We start from the raw sequence: 16,535 nt of genomic DNA, 5'->3' as shown, positions 1-16,535 counted from the left end.
GATTGTTGGACTAATTTCAGTCTTCATGTTTCTAAATTGATTGGTTTTCATTGTACTGGAGATTTGAGCAAATTTGGTAAAATTACTCCGCTTCTCATACTGGAATAATTTACAAAGAGAACTTAAGCTACAAAAGTCAATATCTATTCAAGGCTTTCATTCACGCTGTTAAAGGAGGGATGTCGATACTTTTCTTGGGAGTTTTGTGTTTTCTGTGTTTTATTGCAGTGTGTTTCACTCAATTGTTTTTTTTTATTGTGATACTTGTATCAGTGTTTTGTAATCCCGACTTTTGATTCCGTGCAGAGAATGTTTATGCCAGTGGGATTACCAGGCAAAATATTATTGTAGTATAACAATTTATTTGAGTAAAAGAGAAGTTATTAATGTGGTAAATGGTTAAAGTAGGAATGGAACAAAGACCAAACTTTCAGATAGAAAACTGGAGTTTGAGTGTAAACGAAATAAAGAGTATGGTTTGAAGAAGACAAGCAGAGTCAGCCTGACGTTGCTCATTAGTTTAACTGCTCAGTGGATCCAGGAGGATTTTACTCTGCGTTCAGCTCCATGCAAAAGAGTTTTGGGGCTCATGCACCTGTGATGCTCTACGTTCTACACATGATTACCGTATGACAGATGCAGGACCGAGCCTGCTGTGTGTTGTGCACACGCTTCAGCTCGCCGGTAATGAGCGTAAGGGACGCTGCGGTGGTTGGATTAGAGGTTTTTGGACATTTTAAACATTCAGCCTGAGCCTCATCCCTTCACTCCTGCAGGATGTACAGGCCTGTTAGAGTAGCACATAAAATATACCACAGCCTCTTATTGAACCTGAGGAGACACTTAGAATTCTTGGATTGAAGCACAAACCTCCCGACGACCTCACCACTTATCAATAGACTCTTTTGGAAAAGGCCTTGTGACTGAATTGTACGTGGCACCAAATTTAATAAGCCATTGGTAAAAAATATCAGTAGTTAAATTTTACTTAAAATTGGTATTTTGTGTTTGTTTTTTTTTTGTTTTGCTTGTTCCTAAAGGTGGGTACTCATACCAGTGTTTGTCTTTCTGAAAAGTGACTACTGTGCATCCCCAGTTTGGATTTTTTTTAATTTTTTTAAATAACCTCTTAAATCTTAATGCAACATTTGCATGCATCTCTCTATGACTCTTTGCAACATGCATGCATTTTTTTCCTCAAAAGATAGATGCAATAAGATTATATCTTCTCCCACGTGGATTCCTGCAGGACGCCATTCCTTTTACTGCAGGACGGTTTCTCAACAGACAACTTAATCTACACCAGATGTAGTAAAAATGCTGTATATATCATCTTGGTAAAAACAATTAACTCAGGACATGAAAAAAAAAAATCACTATACGCATTTTAACACTTATTTTTCATGAGGAAATAACAGTACTGCATGAATAAATAACTCCTGCCAGTGTTTCAGGATGATATGATGGTGCAGCTGATAATACTCTGATACTTTTAGCCCCAAGAGGTGTAGCATAAAAAATTCAGAAGAGCCATAGGATATCATGTCAGGGACTAAAGCGTTGTCGTCCATACATTATTGTGGAAAACATCCCATAAATCAAAGCATTCTGGTAAAGCGGGGACATCAAGAAGGCTGTAAAATGTCCAAACCTTTTTGTTTAGGTGCTCACTCTCAAAAACACACCTGGAATAGCAGTTGGATTTATCTGCCGTTCACTGCTGAGGGATATTTGAATTCTGGGCATGCAGTGTTGTCTGGGGTTGCTTGAGGGACGACATCCACAAACCCAATAAAGCGGAATGTATTATGAATGATTCAGTTCCGTAAAAGTTTTTATTTTTTCCCCCTAAGCCTGAAGAGAAAATAAAAAGCTCATAGTTATCTATGAGTGTTTCTTATGGCCTTGGAGGAACTGTAAACAAGCTAGTCACACGTTTTAGACGAACAGGCTGTTTAACACGATTTTATGGCTGGAGAATTATCCAAAACATGTGAAATGAGTGAGTGCCTCTGCACTTTTCAGTAACATGAATTTTCAGTATCTGGAAACTATTCAAGATGCTTCTGACTGTGCACGTTACACAAGTGGGACGTGCATGTGAATCTGCCTGTGATTGGACAGTCTTTGTGTACAGCCTGAGGGAAACCCAAATGACGTTTATATGGGTGCTTAGCCATTAATGTCTTCCCTATTATCATTTATTTAATTTCCATGTTATCATAATAGAGCATATTGTAGTTTATAGGATATTGTTCTCTGCAGTAGTGTGCAGTTTCACCCGAAACTTTTCTGAAATGAAAACACAAAACGTATGCATTTACGTTGTGTAAATGGGAGCTTTTATCTGAGAGAGGTATCATCCACAGCCAGTCAGAGGCAACAGGAGAGGAATAAAAGAGCCAAATAACTTTTGCTCTTTCAATGGAAGTGACCTTCATCAATCCTGTCCTTTCTTTACAGACACTGCGAGACCTGCTCTGTCCCATTAAACTTACAAAGATTATCATGTGCGATTGGAGCGTTGCTGCGAAGCGTGAAGGTCCAGTGAAGTCGGTTCTGAAAGTTTCAGGACGTTTCCCTGATAAAGAAGAGCAGGCTCAGTGTCACCAGGGAGATTTTTCTTTTCTTCTTTCCTTTCAGTGGAAATGAACACATGAGGGATTGCCTCGTGGAAATCTATGCAGTAAACAGACTTCAGCACACTCTCTTGAAACAGACAGTCCTGCGCCGGTGCCAAAACGCAGCACGCAAATGGTTCTGCTTCCATTGTTGCCTCTGGAGTTATTTTGCGCCCGAGGCTTCACGGGGCTGACCAAGCGGATCATAACTGCCTCAACAATTGCACGGCATTGTTATTGTGCTGAGACAATAGGAACAATGGCTGAGTCAATGAAAGGCTGTTGAGAGAGCTCCTCCTGTGATCATTGAGCTATTATTACCAAATGTAAGTATTGATTCGGTCACAGTTTAACTGCAGCTAATCAGCACACAGAAGCATATGGAAATAAGCCCTCTGTGCACTTATTCAGCGTATTAAGAGGGATGTGTGTTTGTTTCTGTGGATCAGATTGATGATTTTGTCGCGAGTGGAGACCACCACACACTTTCCGTTGCTGTTCCCCCGTTTGGCCATGTGGCGGCTTTTTCCTCGCAGATTCAGAAAACCTTCCCTGGAAGTTAAAGCAAGCTCTTCTCGCCGCCAATATTGGATGTGACACATTTGAAAAGATTCTCAGCACCAGATTTTTTTTTGAAAGCACAAGCAGCATCTTAGAACTGTCTGATCACGATGTCAGTCCCATTCCCTTATCATCCGCACCTATGCTTTGCTTCTTTCTTCCCCACATCTATCTGTTTCCCAATTATTCCCTCTGTCCTCTCAATTCCTGTCATTCCTCGGCTGTGTTCTGTTCTGCGTCTCCCTTCCCTGCCACTCATTACCGTTCCCCGCCACACAGGCACGGTGGTCGCCTCTCATCCGCTATTCTGCAGGGAAAAAGGTAAAAGCAACAAAGCGCAGCGTGCTGGACGCGGCGGTTCACTCTGTGCTCATTCATTCACATTTAATCATCCACAATGTCAGTGACGATCATTCCCAATTTCCTCAGCCACTGCGCTGACAGCAGGGGAGGGGCGGTGGGGGGGGGGGCGAGCGGGGCTGCAGAGCTGCAGCTTCGAGCATGCTGGTAAAGAAAAAAAAAAAAACACAAAACAACAATGCATTTCGATCTCAAATTTCGCTCCTGCGGATTGCAGCTGCGTCATGCTCAAATGGAGAATCGCTGCTTTTCTATCACGGGCTGCTGTTTGTGAGGGAGAAAAATCCAGAGGCAATGCTGATTTTGTCTTTACGGGCCGGCAACCAGCGGGTCAGGAGCCTTCTCTTTTAGGAAAAAAAACAGGCATTGCATCCTTCTGTAAGTCATTACCGTTCATAAAAACATTGTCTTTGAGTAAAGTCTGTTTATTTTCCTCTTCCCACCAGTGACACGGGATTATGAGGTTACTTCTTTCCATACAACCACTTTCTTTGCATTGTTTTTGCAGTCCTTCTGCTTATTGATGGCTGGAAGTAACGTTGAGCACACATTTGTGGAAAATATATGAGGGGTGAGAAACTCATTTCCACAAAGGGCCACATGAAAAATTGACACTAATATCGAGGGTCGAGATATAAGTTGACCTCAGTTGCTCAATAAGAATTATTCCTTCATTACCAGCAGTTCCTTTGTGTGATTTTAATGGACGACTGTTGCTTTGCATCACTTTCTCTCAGACTTTTCCTGGAAATTGTAATTTTTTTTTTAAATGTTGAGTTCAGTGAAAAGCATAAATAAAAGCTTTAGTTTTTCTTTTCCAACCATTCAACCTCTGTATGTCTTTGTTTCCACTGTGAAATTGAAGTTTTGCTTTATAACTAGGTACTAGACTAAACCGATAATATGATAATGGCCAATAACATTAAACAATTGACCATTTTAGATGTAATGAATCCAAAAAATATATTTTTTATTTTTGTTCTGTACTTTTATTTCTTTTAAATTATACAAAATATAGTATGAAAATGCAGTCAGTTGGCTTGGATGCGCAAACCCCAGACATTCATCATTACACCCCACGCATATCCTGCCGAACAGTGAAAATTATATTAATTTCACAGATTATGCTTCGGACCAGCTCTGCAGCTGTGCGTCAATGCACGCCACCTTATTAAATTTGGCTGATTTTGTTTTCAAAGAGTAGGAGGATGCTCCACATTCTGCAGCAAGCACTGTGGACCTGGTTAGTTTTTAGACCCGGTGCAGAGAAATTCACCTTCTACTTACACCTCAATACTAGCCAATATGTGGCACATCCTCATATTCATCTGCAGCTGTTGTATTTGTTGTTGAATTCTATCTTCTTCCATTCCACCTTATCTAAAGCAGAGGGGATTGGAGCTGATGCCAGCTGACTATGAATGAATACATAATCTAACCTGGAGAAGTTGCTGGTCCATTACAAGACAAGCACACAGGGCCAGGGACGTCTTCCTTGATCGATTCTTCTTGGTGATATCCATTTTTCACATTTAACTGCTCATTTTGATAGTTAACCTTTACTATACATGAGGCCACGGTGCACAAAATTGAAATCTGTCAACTTACAATCCCAAATCCACTTCTCTATAATCACTAAGCCAAGTGCCAAACTTCAATCCAGACTTGAACGAGGACAATCTAGTTGTAGTGCAAATGACTACAAGAGCAATCCCTGATGCTCAATTAAACGTGAGTTTGCTTAATTTGTAGTAAATCTGCTTTCAAGGGTAGAATGAAATATAATAAAATAATCGCACTGTTTTGATACAACATCAAACTGTAACCGTTGGTAAAATATAATCATTTGTAAGTACTGCTTTAGTCATAATGCAGTGCCATAATATTTGTGACTGCAAACATTGCTAACACACATATCTAGTTACCAAAAAAAACAACATATATCTTAACATTTTTAGTTTTCTTTTCAGCCAGTTCAAACTATGTCTCCACATTTAGGTTTCAAATGATATGCACAATACATAATCCCACCACAGGGAATCATAACAGCAATGTCAAAGAAAATATCACAAGTGGGATTTAGCTAAACTAATTAATGATTCTACCAAGAGATGATTTGATGCTGCCTTTACTGCTGCCACTGATTCAGAAGGCTGCTGCTCAAGTTCTCTGAAACACACAGAAAAACCACTTTAGTCCAGTTTTCAGGTCTTTGCGGTGGTCGGCCTCTGCTCGGTCACGAAAATTGGTTTAAAAGCTCAGTACTGATCTGCAAAGCTCTGAACAGCTTTGACCCAAACATTATAGTCTTCCGTCATGTTCGAAACCGTCCGGACCTCTCAGGGTCAGTGACATCCATCTTTTTAGTCAGCCCTGACAAAGACAGCGAAGACTCCTCATGACATGTATTTAGTGTGGAATAACAAATTCAGTGAAAACCAGTAACACATCAGCAGCAGCATCAAATCTAAGATGATAGTGGCAACAACGCAACAGCAGCCCAGCAGACACACTTCACCTCTACAGTCATCTATTCCTTGTTTTCCTGTCTGAGAAGTCTGTGTTGATACTGGTAAAGTCCAGTTTTCTGAATCATCGCTCTCAATGGCCGTCAGAGACAGGTGATTCAGTGTCTTTTGGCCCATTGTGGATCTCTGTTTAGCTTTCACAAGCCCGAGTTTTGAGAGTGAGCACGCTCCACCGGCGCTGGTTACAGTAAAGTCAAAAAGAGTCTCAGTCCACCAGCGTGTTTTAACATCCGGGAACACCGACACTGCATGATTCAGCAGTGACCTTGCTGAGGTCTGCTCCTGAATGAATTCTCTGAATTTTCCAATTTCATCCACAAAACCTTCCTCTCGATCAGTGATTCCAAACTTTTTTCTTGAGGGACCCACATTTTCACCCCTGTAAACCCAGGCGACCCCCCACCACCACCACCACTTCTGAAATGTGATGGTTGCCTTACGTTGCTTGATAAAAGTATGTAGTAAAAAAAATTTTTCCGCTCAGGCTCAATACAAACTAAAAAAAAAAGCAAAAAAAAAAAAAAAAACGCCGCACATGTGTCAGTTTTCTCACACGACATTTTCATCTGAATACGCGACAAAGACGAAAGAGGATCCTAATATCCGCATTCATCATGCGCTCACCTCCGCTTATTGAGAAGCGTAATAAGAAAGTAAGAAAAGATGGGATTCATTCCACGACAAGCCTCATCTTCTTCCCGTGTCATTGTCAGCTTTGTTAGGCGGCCCGTCACAGAGCGGGTCTTCATTACGGGCGAGCAGAAACCGGCCGGCCCGGCGATAATCACACAGGCATCCCTGCTGGTTGGGGCTGCTAATGGGGTTTCAGGTGCCTGATTTACAGCCCTGCCTTCCTTCCTTATGATAAAGCCTTCCCCTAATGTTATGCTATTCTGGTCCCGCGGGATTGTATTAAGTGTTGAGAATGTCAAATGGCAGTGCGGATGCCCATAACTAAAGTTAATTAGCAAGACCATTTTCACTACGAAGTGTGCGTGCGTGCGTGCGTGTGTGCGTGCGTGCGTGCGTGTGTGTGTTGGGGGGGCGTTCTGAACACTGTAGAAATTGGTGCCCTAATGTAATGATTAGATTTGTTTTAGGAGAGTTTTTTTATTGTTAGGATTTGACTGATAACAAAGAGAACTTCAACACAGTGAAAAAAAAAAAAGAAATGAGGTTTAATAATTTAAATGTTAAAAAAAAAAAATCAAGTTATGAACTTGAAATGTGAATATGAAATATGGTTTTAATACACTTTTACAAATATGTCAATTTTTTTTAGCAGATTTATAACTATGTTAAAGGGCAACTCCGGTTTTTTGACACCTGGACCTTATTTATAGGTGTGTGCATGCTCATATACTCACTCAGACAAACATCGTGCAGCTCGGAGTCCTTCAGAAGTTATTTAGATCCAAACGATGTAGCCGCACTAGCGGGGGTGCCACAGCAATGGAGCGTTAGCGTGGGACATAATCTCTGCAAAGTCGCTCATTTCGGCTGTATTTCTTCATCCATCGCCAGTGTTATCATAAAGTCAGCTCGTCTACCGTCTTCAGGTGGGTCAGCTGAAGAGCTGACAGTTTTCGCTAACTTAGCCACAATTAGCTCGGATGGGAACGTTGCGGCGCTCCTCTCCCCAGCAGAGAGGCACTTTGAGTCGGCCTCGGCTGTCACGGTGCCCCGGCGTCTGAATTCCAGGGGCCTAGTTGGAAAACGGCCCTCAGCTGCTCCACGGAGGCTCCGGACACCCGCGAAGACGCACGGCTCACACGCCGCCGCTGGGCCGCTGGACGTCTCTCCTCGCCGGGAGGATGCGTATCTCCGCTCCCCGGCAGATGCGCGCTCCGGGCTGGCCGCGGGACACCGCCGGAGGCCCCCCTTCCGACCGAAAGGCAACCCAGCGCCGATGGAGGAAAAATACAGCCGAAATGAGCGACTTTGCAGAGATTATGTCCCGCGCTAATGCTCCATTGCTGTGGCACCCCCGCTAGTGCGGCTACATTGTTTGGATCTAAATAACTTCTGAAGGACTCCGAGCTGCACGATGTTTGTCTGAGTGAGTATATGAGCATGCACACACCTGTAAATAAGGTCCAGGTGTCAAAAAACCGGAGTTGCCCTTTAAGTTTCTTAAACTCATTTTTTAGGCTAATTTAATGTCTCTTTATTTTGTTATTTGCCACCCCTACTCTTGACGCTTTTTTCATTTCATTGATAAATTCAAACCTTCAATTATTTGTATTGCTCTCTCAAAATGTACAACAATATATGACTAAATATCTATTTATTTTCTCTTTGTTCATTCTACTGAAACATTTATATTATTGTGCCTTATTTAGGCCCTGTTTGTTTATATAACAACATGTTCAAGTCAAAGTGGAAATCTTTTCGGTGTGTTTTAGGTTTTTGACAACAATTTATAGAACTATTGAAAATGCAACTTTTTACAAAACACTAAACCTTTCTCTGCATTAATGGAGAAAACTCAACTAAACTGCAGTGTGTTCAGCGGTCTACAAATAAGATTTAATTTGACGTTGTGTATGTACACTTCGGCCATTGTAAATAGTTCTTCAATAATGACGCCTTGAAATGATTTGAGTTGAAGCAACTGGTTTTACAGAACTTTTTAGATTATTTTGATGAGTGTGATGACTGGATGGCGCCATCCTTCATCTCCAGAACCCGTTTGAAATACAATAACAGTGACGTTCCTGCTTGACTGCAGTAAAAACCCACCGAAACTAGAACAGTCAGATCCAGAGTACTTAGTGTATATTTTTTGGGGGGAGGGTGGTATTGCTATGCAAGAGAGGCAAACGACCTGATATTGACATGGTACGGCATACCGTTCCCCCTGACCGCTCCCCACTGACCATCAATCACCGAGACGGCCCATTCATCAAGTGGCCCCGCCGGTCCGACCCCCTTGCGACACACAAACGTTTTTCCAATTTAAAATCTGATATTGATGGAGCACTGCGTCCTGCTGCAGCCTCTTTGAGCTTCGCCCGGCCGATATCGTTATCCAGACGCTAGCCTCGCTCAAAATTCAAGACTTACCGTTTCCATACATGAGCTTCAAAGGCACGTTGTTATATTAAAAAAAAAAGTGTCACTGTAGTCAGACCAAGTAGTACGCCAAATCTTAAAAAAAAAAAAAGTACGTGTCCCACTCTCAGCTCTTGTTCCACAGATTGTTTAAATTCAGCACTATAGGAAGACAAATGTGTCCTGTCACCATAACTTTCTGTCAACACAGAAGCTGTGTTCACCACAGTTGTCAGCATTTGTTGTTCACGTTGATCAAAGAAGTCGGGTTATGTACAAACACCCCGACAACTGCATCAATTAAACCCGACGCCAGCTTTGTGACCATTTCTATTTTGTGTTTTCTCACTGATGCGAGGAAAACTGAAGGATTGTTTGTTTGTTTTTTATGGCTGTGTTGATACAATTCATGCAACTGTTTTAAAATAGAGCTGCTGGGAAAACTAATTTTGAACACACTAACTTTAAAACAAACTGTTTATTTAGTCATAATGTAGACAAAAAGAATTTACTTGACTGGATTTTATTTCTGAAGGTGGAAATCATCTTTTCATCAAACAAGTTGAAGTCAGAATTGCATATTGTCGTTATAAATTTACTGCTGATAGAAGTTTTTAGTGAGTCGCACCAACATTTTCTGATATGCTGTACTAGATCTATGTTATGCAAGATATAAATATCTGGACAGCAAGCTAACCTGGGGCTTAACTCTGGCTGTGCAGGCTGCAGCTCTGAGTGCACGGGCACGTGCACGGAGCGCATCTTCTAGAAAGTCTCTTCAAACCACAGGTACAAGGATGGTGTAGCCTATCCAAACATGAAATGCAAAAACAAAATTGAGGATCTTCATGAAATGCAACTATTTCGAACAATCTGTTACACTTCATTTATATTTGCTCCAAAGACGAGTATAAGAACAGTTTTTAGTCCCCTTTTCTTAGTACAGGAATCAAGCAGATCATTTATGGCTAATTAGCTATTGATAGATGAATATTTCATGTTTTTTTTTTTTCCCATAGAAACAAAGTTTGTGCAGCGTTTTGCTCAAAGTATACATTAGGTTCACCTGCTGAAATAAACACAAGAAAAGATATGAGAGAGGAAAAGAGGTCAAAAGTGCTTATAGATTAGCCTTCAGTTTAAAATCAGAGAGGATCAATAAGACCACAGTGAGACTTGATCTGGAGCAAAAAGCAGAGCCGAAGGAAATTTCACCGATGATCTCGTAGGCAAGTAGAAGCTGTTTTAATCAGTCATGAAACATTCTGGATGAACTGGAAGTACTAAAATGTGAGATTCAGAAGAAGAGGGGAAAAAACCCAAACACATTAGAATTTATATGAAAAAGGCTCGTGAAATGCAGGAAAATATATTTATTAAAAAAAAAAAAAAATCCTGATTAAATAAGTCTTTCTGCTAAACTCCAATCTTGAAGATTAAAGGAATTCTGCATCAGAAATATTTAAGCATTTATTTTTCTTTAGACTTGGGAAAGTCATTTTGATGGTCTGATATTATGATCAGCTCCGTCAGAAATCTGGGAGGACGAGCAGTGTAGGCGAAGAGACGGCAGCAAAAGAGCGTTCGAATTGACAACAAAACAAGAAAACCCAGAATCCCACGGAGGCGTGGCCTGCTGTTTGCTTCATCTGCAACTAATGAGCTGAGATATGTCTGCTGACTACAGCAGGTATTGACTCCTGTTGCTTCTGGTTCAAGTTTGAGGTGTTCATTTTTACAGTTTTTAGAATAATTACTGTCATCAAAAAGATTCAACTGTTAAAACAGCAACAAACGTGCCGAGATAAAACACAAGCAAAACATTATCGATGAAACCAACTGCTGATAGTTACACTTTACTATTGCTCTCATGGACTCTTCTTCCTTTTTCTTCAAGTTTTAAATATCCCTTTCAGTTCCAATCTCTCAGCAAAGCATAAAGAGAAGTCCAAAAAACAGTTTTCAGAAACAAGACCTCAAACTACAACCCATCACCCACCAACATTTGTGAGCAACTTTTGCAGAGAGACAATCCCCAACTCACTTATAAAAGCAGACTTAGCAACTGCAAGAGAAAAATCAGGGAAGCCGACGCTACAGTGTGTCTCGAACCAAAGACACATACTCCGAAATGCTGCTCAGCAAGCTTTATGATGCTTTAAATAACCTCCCCGGCAAAAAAAAAAATGGTACAACTGAAACATTCTCTGAAGTGAATAACACTAAAAATCTTTATTTTTTTCTGTCTCGGATATGAAAATACAAAGAAACAAAAGCTCTCTATTCAAGATTTATTCCACAATACGTATCTAAAGGAACACGAAAAGATCTTTTGGAAGAAATCCATCTCATTTAATATAATACTGTAAACCAGAAGGGGTCAGCCAAGCGTTGGCCTGTGGGCCCAGTGTGGCTCATATACAGGCCTCGTTTACAAGACATTTTCAAGAGAAAATGCTGAACTTTGAACATGTTTTTTACCCACTGAAAATGCAACTTTTCTGAAATTCTGTTACTGCAAATAACAAATGACAGTACTCACTAATGGTTCTGCATGCTCTACATCTTTTTCAGCGTTTCTGCATCATTTTCAAAAGCGCTGCTGCATAAATGTTAAACTTCTCTGAAAGAAAAGGCAAAAGACACGATGCCTCTTCACTTAAAATGTCTTGCAAACTGGGCCTAAGTCACAAACTGTCACAATAAAACCGATCGTCGACTATTTTTCTTGATACGGAAACAAGCAGAGATTACAGGCTGAGGAAAACACACTGCCTTCAGTGAGAGAAAATCGTCGACTGCGTGCTCTATCCATCTGGCCACAGCCATTAAACAGCAGGATAAAAAACAGAGATCTTTAGATCACTGATGTGATCAGTGATTTTTCTTTTTTTTTTCTTTTCCCAGTTTAAATGGTAACCTTTACTCACAAAATACATCTTCCTTGTCTTTCCCATCACTTAACTGCCCTTCAATCACAGCTGCTGCCAGCAAACACCTTCCAGGGCAGAAATGGAGTAAATGACAGGTGCTCGGCGCTGATTGCGTTTGACGAGCCCGTCCTGCGAACCACGGATCAGGATTACAGATCTCTCCGCTCTCCCGGCTCTCATGACTACTCATTCCTCTAAGCATGATGACATCAAAGTAAAGAGGACTGTGTTGAGATCAAACAAGCTCGGAAATCAGCGAAGCAAAGAGGGAAGTGTTCTGATGTATTTATCGACAAGGGCTTACGAGGGTTATCTGTAATAGGAGAGTGCCGAGTCGAGCCAGCAGTTTCAGGGCCTTTAAACTTGAAGAAGAAAAAAATGAAAAGAGATACACACACACACACTTCTGGGTGTGTTTTTTCTTAAAATTAAATTTAACTTTTTTTGCTCATGTTCATGTCAAATGTCTTGATTTAAGCCTTGTAAAAGATGGCTACACCGATTTCACTTTGCACTGCAGGATCACACTGTCACAAACTGCAGTTTGTCTTTCTAATCCCACGTTTTCCTCATCAAAAGCCGTCTGTTATCTACAGCGCAGTTCGACAGCTGACAGTTGGATCAGAGCCTGAGATGAGGTATTGAACACTGAGCCTTGACACATGAGCCACAGAGGTCTGGAAAAGCTCACTTTTTTGGGGGGGGTTTTGTCAAACTGAGACTGAAGTCAACACATCCAAAAAGTAGTTCCTGAACAGACATGGAGAACGCACATGAGAAGAAAGAGATCATCCACTCCGGCTTGACTTCACCGGCTGCGTCTGTATTTTGGAGTTCATTCTAAACTCCATTTATTTGTTTTTAAATCCTGAAATGATGTCACTCCGCCTGACCTTTCAGAGCTCCTGCTCGGTCTCTCAGGTCAGCGGATCAGCTGCTCCCAGTGGAACCAAAATCAAATCAAAGCTCCAAGGGTTTTCAATTTCTGCTGAGAAAACGTGAAACTATTTGCCTTTAGAAAAACAGCAGGTTTTTTTCTTTGTCTACCTTTAAAACCAATATTACAACCTATTTTTTAGACTTTGATTTATTTGTTTTATTTCTTTTTTATTAGTAATTTTATCCTTATTATAACTATGTTATATTTTTATTTGATATTGTGTATTTATTCTTATGTTTTAAATTGTGCACAGTGCTTTGTTTCAACTCGGGATGTGTGAAGTCACTGTTTAAATGGTTGACCTGACTTTCAGAATAGTCCATCAATGCAAAAAAACCACCCTATAAATATAAAAACATACTACGAAACATTTCCCATTAATGATAAGCACACAGAAGGGCAAGATGACTTGGAAAAATTATGCAATATTCATGGATATACTGTTTATAATTTAAAGTATTTCATTTTAGTTAATTTACACATTGAAGTGTGCCCTTTTCCAACAAACTATAGATTTCTCACTCCTCAGATCTACTCACAGTAATGCTTACAAGCTATTTTTAATGCAAATATGAGTACTATTTCAGACCGATGTCTCACACATGAAACACAGGATAAAGAGGGCACTGTAAGTATCACTACAGTTGTCCAGCTTGTTTGTTGTTGGTAGACATATGTGGCCTTGGGCTATTTTAGATGATTGGTTAGATCAGCGAAGAGCAGATTGCATTGGTTTAGCATTTAAGCGGTCATTTTAGGAGAACGGATGAAAAATGATCAAAATGGCTTCAACATTTTAAAATCACTTATCGAATTTCGCTATGTTACACTCGACAGAGCAGAAAATAAAGCCAACATAAAAACCATGCAACCAAGCAAGAAATCAATAGAATATTAAATACAATACAGTACAATACAATCCCACGCACTGATTAGATAATAGAAAAGTGTTAATGTTAGTAAGGCGACAGAAGTATTAATTACAGTGGAGCAGCTGTCCCAGAGAAATGGATGAAACGTTAACCTGGATCAAACATGTCCTCAGCATTAATTCAAAAGCTCACATATCGACTCCGAAGAGCCTCTTTCACCGTGAAACGCCAGCTGAGACCACAAACCACGTTTATATTCTTCAGCTACAGTCACTCCATTTCAGCATTGATTTTTGGACCCCTTTTAGAGGGCAACAGCCACAGCTTTCCACAGTATGTTTTGAATAAGTGTGTCCATTAAAGTGCCCGTCTCACCTGTTGCCATGAATACAGATTTCAATTTGAGATACTGTTGGGTGAAAATGTGAGGCGGGATAAATTCTGGTGAATGACGGAGGGTGTTTCATCGTGGATTGATTGACCTAGTGCAGGGGGTCCCCAAACTTTTTCCTGTGAAGGCCACATAACTTTTCCCTTCTCTGATGGTGGCCTGAGGCCAGGGACTGTTTTTAACAGAAAAAGTGTGTAAAACCAGACAGGGACTGTTTTTAACAGAAAAAGTGTGTAAAACCCATCCAACTCAATAGAAAGCAGCCAAAATCCCCATATCTGTAGAAAATGCTCATTAAAACAGCAAAAACCGTATTTGCATAATAAAAACACGTCACCAACACAAACATTTCATCAACCCACTCGATGTGTTCAAAAGAACCCTGATTTGGAGGTGGGTCATAGTTTGGGGACCATTGACCTAGAGTAACATTGGTGTCATGAAAAGTCTTGTTTTTTTTCTGACATACTTCACAGCAGCTTGAAATTCTTTGTCAGTTTGATTCATTTCACACTGATTCATGTTTTTTTTTTGCTATTTGGTTGGTTGTTTTGGCCCACAGGCCTTATGTTTGGCACCCTCGATCTAGGTGAACATGTCGCACTAAAGGCTTCAGTTTGCTCCCCCGTCGCCGCCACGGGGTTCCTATGCCGGCAACCCTACGCCGCTACTGAACATATCTTGCTCCTGCGTCAAGGGAACGCCCTCCTCTGCCAAGCCGCTAGCAGTCACAACAACAATGCGGCTTCCGTAGCTCCGGCTTTACCTAGACATAGATCTATAGACATAGATTTCTAGACATACGTACCTAGACACGCGTGCATTTACCGAACATATATCTGCATATATGACATATCTGGTGACACCGGGCTGTGGTGGAGGAGAGGCTGAGCAGACCGTGATGAAATATTGGTGAAACTAATGAGCTTTTGGACGATTAAAGCCGTTTGAGGAGCGGCTATACACATAGCCCCGTCTGCTAACAGTGCTAACACTGCTAACAGTATAGGGATGTGCGCCGCTCAATTTTGGATCTCAATTTCTCCCGAAGCACTGTTCGGATCAGAAAAGCATTCCGGGTGAGTTCTACTTTATTCTATAAACAACGCGAAAGCGGACCAATCACAGCCCTCGACGTTCACGTCACCACGCGTCGAAACGATGCGAAGTCACAATTTTCGGGAGGCGCACGTCAAACCCCGACGTAGCCCGTTGTAGGGCTACGACGTCTACGTCGTAGGAACGACGTAGCGGCGACGGGGGAGTATACTGAGGCCTTCAGAGTAGTACCTTGGAATTTGTTGTTCAGTCCACATGTTTGTAGGACATTTGTGTGGTGAACTGTGTTTAGTGAAGGTGCAGACTTCCTTTGTTGGCAGGTTTAGTTTAACTATTTCTTTAGAGAAGGACTACATGCAAACTCGAGAACATGCCAGTACAAACCCCAGACGATACCTGCATCATGTCTCAGGCCCTGTGCACATGACGAGAAGTTGTGTTTTCGGTGACTCAGAGCGCCGCTGTCATGTAAACTGACATGTATTGTGAACGGGGCCTTGATGATGGAGCCCATAGGGCAGGCTTACGACAATAGACATTCTATGACTGAAGAAGAACTGACTTTGATGAGAGCATGGAAATAACTGGGTAACTGAAAAGGAAACAGGTCATGGGGCTGTGGAAAGGGGGAAATAAGTTGTGACCCCCCAAAGGAAAACATGCAAAAGCTCAGAAGTGGGGACTACATCAGCCATTTCAGCAGACATTCTACCAGATCAAATTTGTAGACAAAGAAAGAGCTGCTAAATTTGCATTGGTACTGACAGTGTGAGGTTGTTTGGACATACAAATCAGCAAAAAATATTTTAAGCCAAAAGTTATTATCAAGCTTACTACAGTAACGCAAATTCAACTGCTACTGCTGTTATGATTTACTATGTAATAATTAAATTACAGTATTTTAATGTACAAAGCAGTTTCACAGAGCATCCTGCCATATGATATCAAGGTTTTGATAAAGATTCAGCCTGCAATACCAAAAACGGCATGTAAGTGACAATATACACTAAATATGGTTGTTTTTCTTATTATAAAGAACAATATAATTTTGGTTTTAATTCATATTTTCATCATTATTTTTATATGCTCGTCTCTTCTGACATTTCGGCAGTTGTTACTATCCATTGTTGGATTTATCATTTGTTATTTTATCTGCTACCATCTGTATTACTCATACACTGTATATAAAATTCAAGACTGAACTCCTCTGAATGAA

The sequence above is a fragment of the Salarias fasciatus genome, chromosome 16 (assembly GCF_902148845.1).
Source record: "Salarias fasciatus chromosome 16, fSalaFa1.1, whole genome shotgun sequence".
Classification (NCBI taxonomy): domain Eukaryota; kingdom Metazoa; phylum Chordata; class Actinopteri; order Blenniiformes; family Blenniidae; genus Salarias; species Salarias fasciatus.
This window is presented reverse-complemented; position numbering follows the sequence as displayed.